At 44.6% G+C, this 17,051-nt stretch overlaps 1 pseudogene; it reads right to left on the bottom strand.

The window, feature by feature from the left end:
• Window positions 1-2,201: 2,201 nt before the first annotated feature.
• Window positions 2,202-17,051, bottom strand: part of LOC140851176 (cytochrome P450 79B1-like) — a 46,282-nt pseudogene continuing 31,432 nt past the window's right edge.

Below are 17,051 nucleotides of genomic sequence, written 5' to 3'. Positions count from 1 at the left end.
AGTATCTCCTAGTCCACATAGACTGTGGATTGGATCAGTTATGGTATCATTTGTAATAATATAGGACCTTATCTAAAAAAATTAATCGAAAGATATTATTTAGGTTTCTTGATCCTGTATAAATATTTAAAATCTTTCCAACAAATAGCCAATGTGAAATTAAATATACATCCGCACGCATCCTTATGACAGACAAACTCTTCGACATGGATAATATATTTTTTGTATTAATGCTAAAGAATTATGTGCTATATTTTAGCCATATGGTAGAGTTTGAACCATTATAGTTGCATAAGAATGTGACCTATGAAGAGCCCCTGATTTAGATAGTATATAGAAAAAAGAAAATCTTGAGATATCTAACTATTCTTTACCTTAAGGTCTAATAGAGTAACTATACTATAATAGAGGCTACCTGGTAGCTTGAGGATGAGATGAGAACTAAGTACCCTCAATCATTCACAGACTCAGGTATGATATTTTTTGAGAACAAAATTTCTTTTAAGGGGAGAGGATATGAAGACTGGCTTGATCCAACCTCATTTAATGGTTGGTCTAGCTAGACCGACTAGTCAAGCAGTAAGGGAGGACATCCCTTACTCCGTGTCAATAGGGACACCTATATTCTGGTGTGAATGGGGGCACCAACTTCAATTTGGCACCTATCAAGGAGCCTCCACCAAATTTTGTGGCACTGCCAACAATCTATCTCCTTAAGACTTATCGATAGGCTACTAATTGACTGAAGGAAGAGAGACCATTATCTCTCTTCGCTTATTTAAATCACTCAACCCCTTTGATTGTTTACCTCTCTTTCTTCTTTTTTCTCTCTCCCTCTCCCTTTCTACCCTGCCACCGTGACCATGCCCTCACCCTCACCATCTCTTCCCCTCTCCCTCCTCGACTTTGGTAAGCCCCAAACCAGGGCCTTCCTTCTCCTATTTCTCCTCAGTCTTATCTTAGATCAGACAGTTGGAATTGCTGCTTTACGTTAATAGCCATGAGCTTGAATTCTCCTTGCTTTTCTTTTTCACTTTTTGTGGATCCCAATTGCTGGCCGCCCCTTCTTCTCTCCTTTCCCTCTCTTTCCGACAGACGATCAAACCCCTTCTCTATTTGCCCTCTCTTTCTCTCTCTCTATCTATCTCCCCTTATCTCTCTTTATCTCTCCTCTCAAATGCTTGTGAATCCCCAGGTATCTCCTTTGCATGTTGTGTAACCAAATAGTAGACTGTGAGGGAGAGATCCTGATCTTATCTTTTTTTGTACCTATATATTTTCTCTTTAATATGATCCATCAGTTTTATAGACCAAAGAAAGACTATGACACATAACCCATGCCCAAGATAATTTATGGAACCCATTTCAATATGTTTGAATCAAGTGATAGTTGATATCCTTCGAAGCTAGTTTTAGGCTTAAAGATGTGTACCTTGATTTAGACTACTGGTTGGCAAATCTAAGGTCACAACTCTTGATTTAGAAGGATCTCAAATTGTGAAATCTTAAGTGGATCCAATAAACTTGAAAAATCCTTTGTATATCTAACATTCTTAAATGATATTTATGTTTGTTTGATAGGAAACCTAATTATTAATATGTTTTATTTCTATCATGCATAACCTAGTTGGAGAAATATTTGGTGTTTCGTGAGTTAATATATAAGTACTTCTATCTCTACTGATTCTATCATATATGCCTTATACACTAATTTAAAATTTATATTGCTTAGTTTTTTATACCTCTACTTACAAAATATCCTAAATATTTGAAATAAAATTTATGAAAATTATTTATGTATATTTATATTTAGTTAAATATGGTACATGCTTTACACAAATGAGTAATTTTAAAATTTTAGATCAAGCATGAAGTATTTTATTTTAACATGGTCATTGATTTGCATGATAACAATGTTTGAAATGAGATCTTAAATTATGTTCTGATATTGCACAAATTTATGAAAATATGCTCATTGATGGAATAAACTAGTTTTGAAATGAATTTATTGATATTTTTATTGATCGACTATGATTCAGGTTGAGCCAATTAGTTAGACTGATCTTTTGAGCTTACAAGTTTGCTAGAAATGGCAATCATGGCTTGGCACAAGCATGGAAAGGTTTAGTCATGAAAAAGCTCATATGCTCCTATGAGAGGTCAACACTAAGCTCCTCTGATGCCAAACTCTAATCAAACGCCTAAAGAAGCCTTGCCAGCAGCATATAAGTCATGATGCTTCCTAAAGGACTCTCTTTGCACCCACGACAGCCTGTAGTAAATGAGATTAATCGTAGATTTGGTTCCGCAAGCCCAACATCCGTAGACTCATTCTTCAAGTGTCGGTCTGGAATAAACTGGAGAGGATCATCCCATATTTTTTTATTTCGGCCTAGCCCAACTCGGCTCAGAAGAACTTGGCTACCTTTAGGGATGAAGTAATCACCAACAATGGCATCAGCCAAAGCGACATGGGGTAGATTGAAAGCAACTATAGGCTGGAGATGAAGACCTTCACGAGCACATGCTTTGAGGTAAGGAAGTTGAGGGAAGTCGGACTCTTAAACCAGTCGATCCTTTCCAACCACTCGATCCAACTCATCCATGACTTTTCGAAGGATCACAGGTTGGTTCAGTAGCTCGGCCATTGTCCATTCCGCTGCATTGGATGCATTATCTATAGCTGCGTAGACTAATTCCTGCAAGATGAAATTATTTTTCTATTTAAAGCTACAGCAAATAAAAATTTATAGTTTACATGGTTATAGAAAAAAACTACACAATCTTAGAGGATTATCGACTCTAAAATTGAAACATGTAACAAGTAGGTGGTGAAACCAGTGGTGGTCTATCCTCTATTTTACTCAAACTAAATCTAGGTAAACATTGAGAAAAAGAATCTTACTACTAATTTAGCCTTGATTTCCTCCATTGCCAGCAGAGGTCTCCCTTTGTCATCTTTCAATGAAATGAAAACATCAAGGAGGTCCTCCACTTCCCTCTTAGCCCCTCTAAACTCTCTCTCCTCATCTCTCCACTTTTGCATCCTTTCCTCGATAATAGGATCATGATATTTGTTAATCACCCTTGTGGCCTCCTTCATGATCCTTTCTGTCCATCAATGTCCAACCACCTCAACCAAGGCATAAAATCTGATGCACAAAAAGAATAGATAAAATTTAACACTGTTGTTGGTGCAAAAATCTGCCGACGTCGGAGAAGCTGGAGTCGAGGGAGTCGCGGTCGCCGTTGGGACCTGCAAAGGAAGTCTAAACCAGAGTTGGGGGTGCTCCGGCAAGATCCTCCGACTCTCAAGTTAGTTCTCTGCCTCAACAAGAATGGAGTGCTCGAACGAAAATTTTAGCAGAGTTTTGAGATAGAAATTAGAGCTTAGAGAATAACATATCTGGGATCCCTTTTTTATAGGCGGAGGGTGCAACAGACTGACAGCGACGTTTGTAATCGCCTGGTAGTGGGTCGCTCGGGGTCAGGAGGAGTTTGTTATGAAGAGTAGTGGAGTGGAGTCGTGGCTATCATCGTGGCCTGCCACGTGGAGCCTGTTGCGGGGAGTGGATCAGTATCCGTTGTCGTGACTTGCCAGAGAGTGGTGGAGCCGTGCGAAATCCGTCACAGGAAGTGGAGCAGAGTCATGGCCATTACTGTGGTCGCAGGAAGTGGAGCAGAGTCATGGCCATTACTGTGGCCTGCCAAGGAGTCCAGGCCTGTCGGCCAAAGCTCGGTTGAGGTGTCTGACGGAGAGAGGCAGCTATCCATCTGAGAGGAGCTCGGATGTTGCTGGCGAGCCTTCTACCGTTGGGTGCTTTGGGCGTTAATACTGCAGGCGAGGGCCATTTGCTGTAGGAGCTCGGTCAGAGGCTTTCCGTAGACGAAGTTTGATTTCATGCAGAATTCGATAGAGGGTCGACTGGTAGTGGGTGTCGGATGGCGCTGGAGAGGTTCATCCGCTGGAGGGGTCCAGCTGTTGGAGTCCATGCGTCGTAGGAGTTCGTCCGAAATTTATCCGCTACAGAAGTTTGGTCGGAGTCTGATCTCCATAGAAGCCCGGGTGGGAAACATTTGTCGAGGAAGCTCAGCCGAAGCCTGCAGTAGAAGCTCGGAGTAGATCGCTTGCAGTAGAAGCTCGGGGTAGATCGCTTGCAGTAGAAGCTCGGAGTCCGACCCTTGTAGGAGTTCGGATGAGGTCTACCTGCAACAGGAGTTCAGGACGGAAGTCCGGCTCTCGTAGGAGCTCGAATGAAGTCCACCTGCAGTCGGAGAAGAAGTCCGGCTCCCATAGGAGCTCGAATGAAGTCTACCTGCCGTTGGAGAAGAAATCTGGCTCCCGTAGAAGCCCGGATGAAGTCTACCTACAGTTGGAGATGAAGTCCGGCTCCCGTAGGAGCTCGGATGAAGTCTACCTGCAGTTGGAGAAGAAGTCTGGCTCCCGTAGGAGCTCGGATGAAGTCTACCTGCAGTTGGAGAAGAAGTCCGGCTCCCGTAGGAGCTCGGATGAAGTCTACCTGCAGTTGGAGATGAAGTCCGGCTCTCGTAGGAGCTCGGATGAAGTCTACCTGCAGTCGGAGAAGAAGTCTGGCTCCCGTAGGAGCTCGGATGAAGTCTACCTGCAGTTGGAGAAACAGTTCGGCTCCTGTAGGAGCTCGAATGAAGTCTACCTGCAGTTGGAGATGAAGTCCGGCTCCTGTAGGAGCTCGGATGAAGTCTACCTGCAGTCAGAGAAGAAGTTCGGCTCCCGTAGGAGCTCGGATGAAGTCTACCTGCAGTTGGAGAAGCAGTCTGGCTCCCGTAGGAGCTCGGATGAAGTCTACCTGCAGTTGGAGAAGAAGTCCGGCTCCCGTAGGAGCTCGGATGAAGTCTACCTGCAATTGGAGAAGAAGTCCAGCTCCCGTAGGAGCTCGGATGAAGTCTAGAAGGCGGTCGACCGCCGCAGAAGCTTGGATGGAGTCCGTCCATCGTGGAGAACCCGATCGACACTGATGGGGGTTTATCCGTCGGCAGAACTCAAGAACGTTGCAGAGGCTCGACCGTCGGAGAGGTTCGAAAAGATGTCGCCGAAGGTCGGACGTCGATAAAATCCCCGAAGGGTCACTCCTGACATGAACTTCGGCTGGGGAGTATTTTATACCCAACACCAATCTCCATACTTTCGAGTTCGAGTTTCGAATGAAGGAAGTACAGAGAAATTTTTACAGTCGAAGTTGCCCCCTTGAATCCTATGCACGATCGCCCTCGGAAATTCAGGCATTTAATGCACGCGTGTTGGAGTCTTTTCAAATTGGGGCGATCCGAAGAGACCTTTCAGAATTCTCGCTGGAGCATCGTCCCAAGCGCCACGCCATAATGGTCCCACCGGCAGTCAGCTCTACGCCATGGTAAGTGGGATGCGTGGCGGGCATTGGTTGACCTAGGGATATCCGCTACCACAACTGTGCCAGGCCCCGTCGCTTATTTAAGTCCCCTCCTTCCCTCTAGGGACTTCATTTTGCTTGAGAGTCCAGATGACGCCTTTCTTCTGCTTGAGAGTTTAGCCACCCATCAGCACCCTTTTCGACCCTAAGCAATCTTCGCACCAATCTTTGCCATTGCCGTCGGCTCCCCGCCGCCTTCCGTCTTCCGTCTTCCGAGCCCTTTCGAAGAATTCTCCCGTCTGGGCTTCTGCCCCAGAGGTCAATCTCGAGAGGATGCTATGGATCGAGAGGAGTAGGAGGGGGGAAACAGTGGCCTGCAAGTTCAGTGGCTGCCGAACTGCCACCGAGGGCTCCCACAGCTTCGAAGGGGGCTCGAGGGAGAATTTCTTCAACAACAGGGATTTAATAATGAAACCAGCCGGTGAGCGCGTCCTACTCAAAAATTTTGAAGTAGTTGAACGGGGCGACACCGGTCAAGGGGGTAGAGTTGCCATCATAAGCTGTGGCGGGTTCCTTGACGTCGTCGGGGTCGAGGGACCAGAGGCGGTCAGTGCTGATGGCGGGACAGTAAAACTTGTTGCGGGGGCGGTGGAAGTAGCGCATGCCGACCTCGTCGAAGTACCTAAAATGGTGGTTGTCGGGGAGCATGCGGTGGTGGTGCATGCCTCCGACGTCATCGTGGCCTCTGGGGTACTTTCGGTTCTTTTCGATACAGGTTATCGCTATCGCCGCCCCTTGAATTCTATTCCCCCCTTTTCCCCCTAGGGTTGGGGTTTCAGCAATGGTGCGGAACGAGGTAGGAGGCGAGAGCTGATAGATTCATCACACGCGCTGGGAGATACTGCTGAGAATGATGGAGCCGGAAGGAGAAGTCGAAAGCTTGGAGCGGTCTCTAATGTATTCTTTTCAAGTCTTGTAGTAATGTTCTTTTTTCCTTGGTCCTCAAGGCTTAGTAACGTACACCTTGTTAATCGAGAATGAAAAGGAGATTTTTGTTACCTTGTCCGCACTTTGCATCAAATCGTCGCCTGCCGAACTTCTTTCATTCACTATTGTTATTGTTGTATTCCCCTCTCTTTTTTTTGTTCGATGCCGATGTTGTCTGGAGGTTCCTGGTCGTCACCACGTCGGCTTGCTTTTCTTGTCATCTTTCTTCTTCAGCCTCAAGGGCCCTGTAATGCGTACTTAGTTAATGGCATGAGAAGGGAACTTTCCGTTACCTCTTTTACTCACGTGTTGAATTGTCGTTTGCCGAGCTTCTGCGTGATATCGATGCCGTTCGGAGGTACCAGATCGCCGTCGCATTGACCCATCCTTTTGTTTATGGCTGCAGGTTTATCCGGGACTATTCGAGTTTGACGCCTCCTTTCAGAGTTCGAGCTCGGAGGTTTGAGCTTCTCGTCTCTCCGAGGAAGCCGTCGTATCCTTGGCCTGTGTTGAGAGCTCTTTTGGAGATCGAGGATTTTGATAAGAACCCCAATCCTCGCTGAGACGAGGCTCTCTGTGTCTTTGATGTAATTTATTTTCTATTTGTCGCTGATGTAGTTCGTCGCTTTCCTTTTTAACCTCCCTCCCCTTTTTCTTTTTCTTTTCTCGAGTGAGGGTTTTCCCTCTACCCTTAGTGGGGTCGCGGGAGCGCGGAGGGGCTGCTGAGAAGGTTTTCTTTTTCTTATCTGATCTTGAATGACCAGACCTTAATTAGTGTCAGGACGAGGTCCTTCCTCTATTTCGGATGTAATCAGTTTCAGCTCAGGTTAGGATGAGGCTCTCCTTCTGTTCCTAATTGGACTGCGGGGGCACATATGGGCGTTGCAGGACCTCTCTCCCCATCCGGTCTAAGGGTAATCGGGCCTTCGTCTTTGCTCATGTTAGGGCGAGGTTCTCCCCTGTCCCTAACAGGACTGTGGGGGCACACATGGGCATTGCAAGGCCTCTCCCTCCATCCGGTCTAAGGGTAACCGGGCCTTCGACTTTGCTCATGTTAGGGTGAGGTTCTCCTCCTGTCCCTAACAGGGCTGTGGGGGCGCATATGGGTGCTACAGGGCCTCTCTCTCCATCCGATCTAAGTATAACCAGGCCTTCGATCTTGCTCCTGTTAGGGCGAGGTTCTCCTCCTGTCCCTAACAGGGCTGTGGGGGCGCATTGGGCGCTGCAGGGCCTCTCCCCCCATCCGGTCTAAGTGTAACCGGGCCTTCGACCTTGCTCCTGTTAGGGCGAGGTTCTCCTCCTGTCCCTAACAGGGCTGTGGGGGTGCATATGGGTGCTGCAGGGCCTCTCCCCCTATCCGATCTAAAAATAACCGGGCCTTCGATCGTGTTGAGATGAGGTTCTCCTCCTGCTTCCGACATGGTTTGTTTCGATTGTCCTGTCGATATAGGCTCGTGCCAAGAGAGAAGACATGTGGATATAAAATTTTTATTTAAAGTAAAGTTATCGGTAATACATTCGTAAATTTTTCGAGCTCCATGGTCGCAGGAGGTCTGCTCCTCCGAGCTCCTTGAGGTAGTAAGTTTCGGGCCAGACTACCTCCTTGACTTCGTATGGGCCTTCTCAATTTGGGGCAAGCTTTCCTCGATTCTGAGGTTGCGAGACAGCAGCTCGTCGAAGCACCAGGTCTCCTGCTCTAAAGACTTTGTTTTTGACCCGGGAGTTGTAATAGCGGGCGACTTTCTGTCTGTAGGCTGCCATCCGAACTTGAGCTGCCTCCCGCTTTTCTTCCAACAAGTCGAGGTTGGCTTTAAGGCCTTGCGAATTGTGATGTTCGCTGAATGCCATGACTCATGCCGATGGGAGTTTGAGCTCAATTGGGATAACAGCCTCCGTTCCGAAGGCTAGAGCGAAAGGGGTTTCCCCCGTGGGCAACCTTTGGGTAGTTCGGTACGCCCACAACACATGATAAAGTTCGTCTGCCCAAGTTTCCTTCACTTTTTCGAGCCTGGTCTTGATTCCTTGCAGCAGAGTTCTATTGGTCACTTCAGCTTCGCCGTTGGCCTGAGGATGGGCTACCGATGTGAAGTTATAGGAGATGTTTAGGTCTTCACAAAATTCGACGAATCTCGCTCCCACAAATTGCCGCCCATTATCAGTAATTAGGGTTCTCGACAGGCCGAACCTGCAAATGATGGACTTCCAGATGAAGTCTTGCACTTTAGCTTCTGTGATTTTCGCCAGCGGTTCGGCTTCAACCCACTTGGTGAAATAGTCAATTGCTATCAGGAGGAATTTTCTCTACCCTGACGCCACGAGAAAGGGTCCAAGGATATCCATTCCCCATTGCACAAACGGCCATGGGGCGCTCAAGGGTGTAAGCTCGGAGGCGGGCTGTCTTTGGATGTTGGCATATCTCTGACATCGATCACACTTTCTGATGTATTCAATGGAGTCACGATACATTGTCGGCCAGTAATACCCTTGGCAGAGCAACTTGTGGGATAAGGATCTAGCCCCCAGATGGCTTCCACAGATTCCTTCGTACACCTCCCACAAGGCATAATCAGCTTCCAAAGGCCGGAGACATTTTAAAAGGGGCAAGGAGTATGATCTCTTATACAACTTGTTCTCATAAAGGATGTATCGGGAGGCTTGATTTCTGAGCTTTCGAGCCTCTTTTGCATCATGAGGGAGAACTCCGTCTCTGAGATATGCCACCAGTGGGTCGATCCAACTGGGTTCATGGCCAATTTTCATCACGGGCCGCGGTTCTTCCGTACTTGGGCACTTCAGCACTTTAAAGAGAACACCCTTGTGCAATTCAGTCGGAGCCAGCATAGCCAATTTGGAGAGAAGATCGGCCCTGATATTTTTCATTCTTGAAATCTGCCTGATGTTGAAGCTACTAAAGGCGGGGATGAATTTCTTTACCTTTTCAAGATATTTAGCCATGCTGTCCTCCCGTGCTTCGTAGTTTTCGCTGACTTGTCCCACTACCAATTGGGAGTCGTTATAAACTTGGAGTCGATCTACTCCTAATTCTTTGGCGATCCTCAATCCTGTGATCAGAGCTTCGTATTCTGCACCATTATTCGTTACAGAAAATTTGAAGTGCAACGCGTACTCCACGACGATCCCCTCCGGACTGATCAAAATCAGGCCCGCGCCTGCGCCCGATATGTTGGAGGATCCGTCTACATACAGGGCCCAAAAGCAATCGGGGGGGTCTGTATCTTCTTCAAAGGAGTTCAGTCGGGACTTCAGGCCATCAATTTCACCTTGTTCAGGTTCGGCCCCCTCCGAGATAGTGCATTCTACTATAAAATCTGTCAGTATCTGGGCTTTTTCCGTCGGCCTAGGTGTAGGAACCAGATCTAGGATTTCAGGGTTATATCTTGAAACTTTTTCAAGATCATACAGCGGAAGACTAAAATAAATCAAAATTTATTTTCTAAGATCAAAAAATTCCTAGATCTAAGATCCTATTACATGATTATTACATAGCATTAAATCAAAAATTAAAATATATATAAATATAGTATGAACTACATGTTGATCATATCAACATGTTTCTATACTAGCTACATCTAATGTATGTATTAAATAATAGATCAGATCTATTACCTTGCAAGTTAGATGCTCTAACCTCGCTGATCCGGGCTTAAGGATGATGTTGCAAGCCGCACACACGTCCGGCCTCTAGGAGTCGTCCACACGAGCCCACGAATCTCGATCAGAAGTCCTGCTTCAGGAAATCAGCACAGTATGCTAGTACTGCGCTGATCCTTCTTTGATGGTTGATCAGGTGCCTCCTTCTTCTTGATTTGGACTCTTTCAAAGATGAAAAGTAGAAGGAGGAGTTTCAGATCTGAGACACTCTCAGGAAACTCAAGATGGAAGGAGGAAAGATATGAAAATAAAAACCCTAGAAGAAGACCCTCTTCTTCTTCACGTTTTTCTCTCTAGACACCCAAACTTGCATCTTTTATATCTCCACGACCCAAAGGTATTTCTCTCTGATTTTTGGATGGAAGAAAGGCCTCTCAAATATCTATCTCTTCCTAAAATTTCACAAAGAAACTCATCTTATATAGAGAGATATGATAGAGTCCTTGTCTAGGTCAAACACCTAGTCAAGGCTTATCCAAACATGGCAAGTTAAGGGACGCCCAACTCTTGAGCACCTCCTCCATATTTTCGTGCATGGATCACTAGAAAAGGGTGTATAATATAAACCCTAAAAGCCACAAAAATTCCAAAAAAAATTTGGATAAATTCGGTGCAAAATTGAAAGAGTTTTGGATTTCTAAAACTCTATCTCATAGAATTCGAAATCCAAACTTATTCCTTTTAGATTTGATCCAAATCACCTTTCATGTAAGAAAGAAGAGAGGAGACCTTTTGTGAACGTGGGAGAGATCTGGGAGAGGGCTTTTGTTGCACAAAATAAGTGGAGATTGGCGTTGAATAAGAGAGAGGGCGTGGAGAAGGTTTATGTGGCGCAAGGTGGAATCCTAGTCCTACTAGGATTCTGTCTCATAACTTGTTTTAATTTGGTTTCTCAAACCAAATCAAATCAAAATTAGATCAACCCAATTAAAATAGGTCTTAACCTAATTAAGAACCTAATTTAATCAGATTAAATTAGATTTAAATCTGATTTAATTTTCTAATCAAATTAGAAATTAGATTGACCCAAGTCCTAGTTGAACTAGGACTAGTCTTTCCTTGCACTTGGCTTATCCAATAAACCAATTGGACTTGATCCAATCAAGCCCAAACCAAATCTAATTAAATCATATTTAATTAGACTTAATCTCAGCCCATTGGCTTAATCAAATTAAGCCAATTAGCAATCAAATTGCTAATCGATCCTCCTGCAACACTTGCACTGGGTTAAATGTCAATCGTATTGATTATTTAACCCTATAATGATTCTTAATCGTTGATCAACCATCCGATCGGATCATGAACTCTAATATGTGTGACCTCATAGGTCCGAACCTAAGCCGGTAGCATAGAAACAAATTCCTATACCAATCGAAGTGACCATCTAGCAATGGTACCCGACGTCCGGATAGGTCGAATGTGTAGAACAACATCCTTAGAACCCATGCGGATATAGTTTTCATATAATTCATCCCCTTGACCAAAATGATCATAGGACACCCCAGAGCTCAACTGTCAACTCTGATCAGGTTGTCCACATTGTATTTCAAAATATCAAATCCATCTGATGGATTACCCTGGCCAAGGTTTTGCTAAATTAAAATATAGCGACTCATTCTTCTCCAACTCTTGGAGTGGTCAATCCCATCTCGATCACACTCTGACTTCGCAAGTACTTGACACTGTGCCCAGAAGCCTTCCGTCCCTGAATTAGAAATTCAGTTAGTCCAGTACCAAAGCACAGTGAGTTGCTTGCAAGTCAATGAGGCGATCTCAAGTCTAAGGGACATTTATACCTATATCCCATCAGAGACATTCTCGACAGCAGAATGCTCTGGAGTTGGTCACGTTCAATGACGATGTACCCTTACATCTCACCTGTATGCCATACCAGTGTCTCCACACTCCTTGGTTAAGAGGACAACCAACCCATATGGCCTACAGCGACCTATGCTCGATAGAAGCTGTCGTCCTTATTAATAGCCTATCATTTGGTCGTGAACAGTTTTAAGGACTAATCGATAAATCTTCTCTTTATCAAACCTAAATAGTCCTAAGGACTTCATCATAACAACGGAGTTCATTAGAAGATGAAAGCTTATGATGAAGATGCCAAATATATTTTATTTATTAATAAATCAATTGCAATACTTGGTTGCTCAACTGTCAACAGCTTGACGATTGACTTTTTGGGACACATTTCCCAACAACTCCCACTTGTCCTAAAGTCACTCGGCACAGTATCTAATACCCATCTTCGACTTGTGGTTGTCGAACTCCTTTATTGCCAGGGCTTTAGTGAAGGGGTCGGCTAGGTTCTCCTTTCCGTCGATCTTCTGAAGGTCGACGTCACCTCGATCCATGATCTCTCGGACCAGGTGGAAGCGGTGCAAGATGTGCTTCGTCCGCTGATGTGCTTTGGGTTCCTTCACCTGAGCTATGGCACCAGTGCTGTCGCAATAGAGCAGGACCGGACCATCGAGGGAGGGTGCTACTCCGAGCTCGTTGATGAATTTCCTCAGCCACACAGCCTCCTTCGCGGCATCTGATGTTGCGATATACTCCGCTTCACAAACAGAGTCTGCCACAGTATGCTGCTTGGAACTCTTCCAGCAGATGGCTCCACCATTCAGAGTAAAGATATAACCCGACACACTCCTGCTGTCATCATGGTCAGATTGAAAGCTAGAGTCTGTGAACCCCACAAGTTTCAGATCTGGCTCGCCATAAATCAACCATTGGTCCTTAGTATTTCTCAAATACTTAAGGATGGCTTTAACCACTTTCCAGTGGTTTTCTCCAGGATCAGATTGGTATCTACTCACTACTCCTAGTGAGTATGCCACATCTGGCCTTGTACATGTCATGGCGTACATGATAGATCCCACGGCTGAAGCATATGGGACTCTACTCATACGCTCTCTCTCTTCAGGAGTTGTCGGACAATCCTTCTTAGAGAGAGAAATTCCTTGGCCTATCGGTAGATAGCCCTTCTTGGAATTCTCCATGCTGAACCTCTTCAGCACAGTGTCTATGTACATGGACTGGGATAATCCTTTTAGATCTATCCATATAGATCTTCATCCCTAAGATGTAGGATGCTTCACCCAAGTCCTTCATGGAGAACTGTGATGACAATCAAACTTTTATTCCCTGTAGTGCGGGGATGTCATTCCCGATTAAGAGAGTGTCATCCACGTACAAGATAAGGAATACCACAACTGGACCATTTGCCCATTTATAGATGCAGGGCTCTTCTCCATTCTTAATGAAGCCATACGTTTTGATCACCTTATCAAAATGCATGTTTCAACTCCGAGAAGCTTGCTTCAGTCCATAAATGGATCTCTGAAGCTTGCACACCTTGGACTCATCTGTGGATGTAAACCCTTCAGGTTGTATCATATACACCTCTTCAGTCAGCTCTCCATTCAGGAAAGCTGTCTTTACATCCATCTGCCAGATCTCATAATCCAGATGGGCAGCTATTGCAAGCATTATCCGAATAGATTTGAGTATTGCCACAGGAGAAAACGTCTCGTCATAGTCAATACCATAACGTTGACGATACCCCTTGGCAACCAGACGGGCTTTATAGGTCTCCACCTTTCCGTCTACGCCCCTCTTCCTTTTGAAGACCCATTTACACCCAATGGATTTAACCCCTTCAGGTGGGTCAACCAATGTCCATACATCGTTGACCTTCATGGACTCCATTTCGGATTTCATGGCTTCAAGCCATTTCTCGGAATCAGATCTCTGCATAGCATCCATATAGGTGATCGGATCCTCATTATTCTCATCAAGTTCGATGGGATCACCGTCCCGGACCAAGAAACTGTAGTATCTGTCCGGCTGACGCGGTACTCTACCGGATCGCCTTAATGGTGCAGGTATATTGGGCTCCGGATGTGATCTAATCATATCCGACTCAGGTTCAGCTATTGGTGTCGGTCCTTCTACCTGTTGAACTTCATCAAGTTCAACCTTAGAGGCAACGGTTCCTTCACCAAGGAACTCCTTTTCTAAAAAGATTGCCTTAAGGCTGACGAACACCTTTTGTTCATCAGCATGGTAGAAAAAATATCCTTTTGTCTCTTTGGGGTACCCTATGAATGAGCATTTGTCAGACCTAGGTCCAAGTTTGTCTGTGACTAATCGTTTGACATAGGCCGGGCACCCCCAGACCCTAAGGTGTGAAAGTGCTGGCTTACGTCCCGTCCATATCTTATATGGAGTCTTAATTACAGACTTACTTGAAATCCTATTTAATAGATAACAGGCCGATTCGAGTGCATATCCCCAGAAAGATATCAGCAAGCTAGAAAAAACCCATCATGGATCGGACCATGTCTAACAAAGTCCGATTCCTCCTTTCAAACACATCATTATGCTGTGGTGTTCCTGGAGGAGTCCATTGAGAGAGAATCCCATTTTCTCCTAGATATGTGAGAGACTCACTAGAAAGGTATTCTCCTCCTCGATCAGATCGAAGAGTTTTAATACTCTTCCCAGTTTATTTTTCTACTTCACTTCAGAATCGTTTGAACATTTCAAATGAATCCGACTTATGTTTCATCAGATAGACATATCCATATCGGGATAGGTCATCCGTGAAAGTTATGAAGTAAAAATATCTACCTCTAGCACTGGTGCTCATGGGCCCACATACATCAGTATGTACTAGTCTCAAGAGCTCAGTAGCTCTCTCACCTTTTCCAGTAAAAGGTGACTTGGTCATTTTACCAAGAAGACAGGACTCACAGGTTGGAAGTGATTCACAATCACTAACTTCGAGGATTCCCTCTTGAGTCAACCTGTTTTTTCTGTTCTTATTTATATGACCTAGCCTACAGTGCCATAAGTAGATATCTGACACACTATCTAATCTAGGGTGCTTGCCAGTAGAATAGACTCTTATCAGGCTTGACCTTTTTGGTCTGGCTCTGCACTGATGTCCTAGCCTGAACTTGCACCTTCTTGACTTTCTTCTTCTTGTTCTTCTTCCCTTTCTCAAAGGGTCGAAAACCAGAAGATGAACCTCCCACTGAGTTCACCGACTCCTTGAGGAGTTGGTGATCCTTCTCAAAGTTCTGAAGCAACCCCAGTAACCCATGGTAGTTCTCTTCAGGCTTTGTCATTCTATAATGAGTGAGGAATAGGAGATAAGACTTGGGCAGCGAGTTCAATATTGCATCTTTCCCAAGCTGCTCATGCAAGAAAAGCCAAGCTTGCTCAATCTTTCCATCAGCTCGATCATGTACAATAAATGATCAGTGACAGAGGCACCATCCCACATTTTGGTGTTGAAGATGGCACAACTAGTCTTGTGCCTCTCCACGTCATCGGGTGTGCCAAAGGCATCCTCCAACTCTTGAAGCATGTCCTTTGGCTGAGCCATCTCAAATCTGCAACTGAACTCGTCGCTCATGGCAGCCAGCATGATACAGCGCACCGTGGTCCGGTCATTGAGCCACTTTTGGTAAGTGTCTCTGACTATTCCACGTGCATTGACAGCTGGCTCCTCAGGTGCAGGATCTATTATCACATATAGGATCCATTCATGCTCCAGGACTATCTTCAACTTTTGGTACCAGCTACCGAAGTTGGGTCCCACCAACTTATCATTGTCCAACAATGATCAGAGCGATAGGGAAGTGGCCGTATTTGCACAAAGGAGAACCATAACCTAATTAGTAATTGATTCATTAAACCTAAAGATTTGGACTTTAATCAAAAGGTTTCTCCCACTATTTTATTCGAATTGGTAGCCTCTACCTTCAATTCGAGGAATTACCCTAATTCCTTAGCGGGTACTAGAATCCACTTAGACTGCACACAAGCCCAACTTTGGTTGGCCAACCCATGTACATCTAAGGGTAGGTTCATAACCAATTATTTCTCTAAACAATTTCTAGTAATTTTAATTTTGCCCCAGAAACCTAATCAGTAGGCTTTGGCCTTTACTGTAAGGATCCAGTTAGGTCCAACCATTAACATGATCATACTTGGTGTATCTAACCAACGAATGATTAAGCCCAACTTTGGTTGGCTCACCTAACCACCATTAGAGAGACACTTCCAAGTCATCATATGATGAGTGATAATTCCATTAGTCAACAAGCACCAGGCCTTTGGGTCTGCAATGATTATTGAGTTCATGGACTCATTATCAAACACCTTAATGGGAGGCTATGACTCAGTTATCTCCATAACTTTATCATTTTAAGGATCTAATAATTTTAGAGGATTAAATAATATAGAGGATGAGGTCAGATGAACCAGCTTATCATGATCCTCCCACTGACTTCACCAAGTCAGCTTAAGGGAGACCATTAAAAGGGCTGGTCTAGGAGCACCTAAATCAGTCACACTGATTTACCTAGCTGACATGGGTCAGCTCGAATAGTCAAGTGATCCGATCAAAACATAATTTCACCAAGAGGCCAGGTAAGTTCGATCAGTGGGAGGGTCTGCCAAAACTTGCCTTAGACACCATCATGAATGGCCAGGTAAGCGGGCTCCCAATTAAAAACCACCGATCTGGTTTACCTTAGACACCAACTGGTTTAATTAATTTCGATTAGATCAACCTAACAGTTTGTGCTAGACCGCTTAGCCAAGAATCAAGTCCATTTGGTTCTCGTTAAAGACATGGACTTGACCAACTACAACTATTGTAATTGATCTAGAGAATCCTTGACCTAATCTAAGACAATAATTGATTAGATTTAGTCAATTCTCTAATTAAGTCCATCTTTAATCTAACCATAGGTCTAACCCAATTAATGGACCTAATTTCCACTAACCCATTAACCCAATGTGTTATGATTTGTGTCTTAGGTTCTTCAATTCACAATCCTAGAACCTAATCAAACAACTTCTTAATTCTTAATTAAGTTTTGGGCTGAGGGTTGGGTTCGGCTTTTCAAAAAATAATTTTCATATTTGTAAAATAATTTTACAATATGATTCTACCAATCATATTGCATGTTTGATTCATAATCAAGATGCAAATAAACATGA

Source organism: Elaeis guineensis, chromosome 8, assembly GCF_000442705.2.
Source record: "Elaeis guineensis isolate ETL-2024a chromosome 8, EG11, whole genome shotgun sequence".
NCBI lineage: Eukaryota > Viridiplantae > Streptophyta > Magnoliopsida > Arecales > Arecaceae > Elaeis > Elaeis guineensis.
Note: the sequence above shows the minus strand (reverse complement) of the source record. Positions and strands in the feature narration are given on the sequence as shown.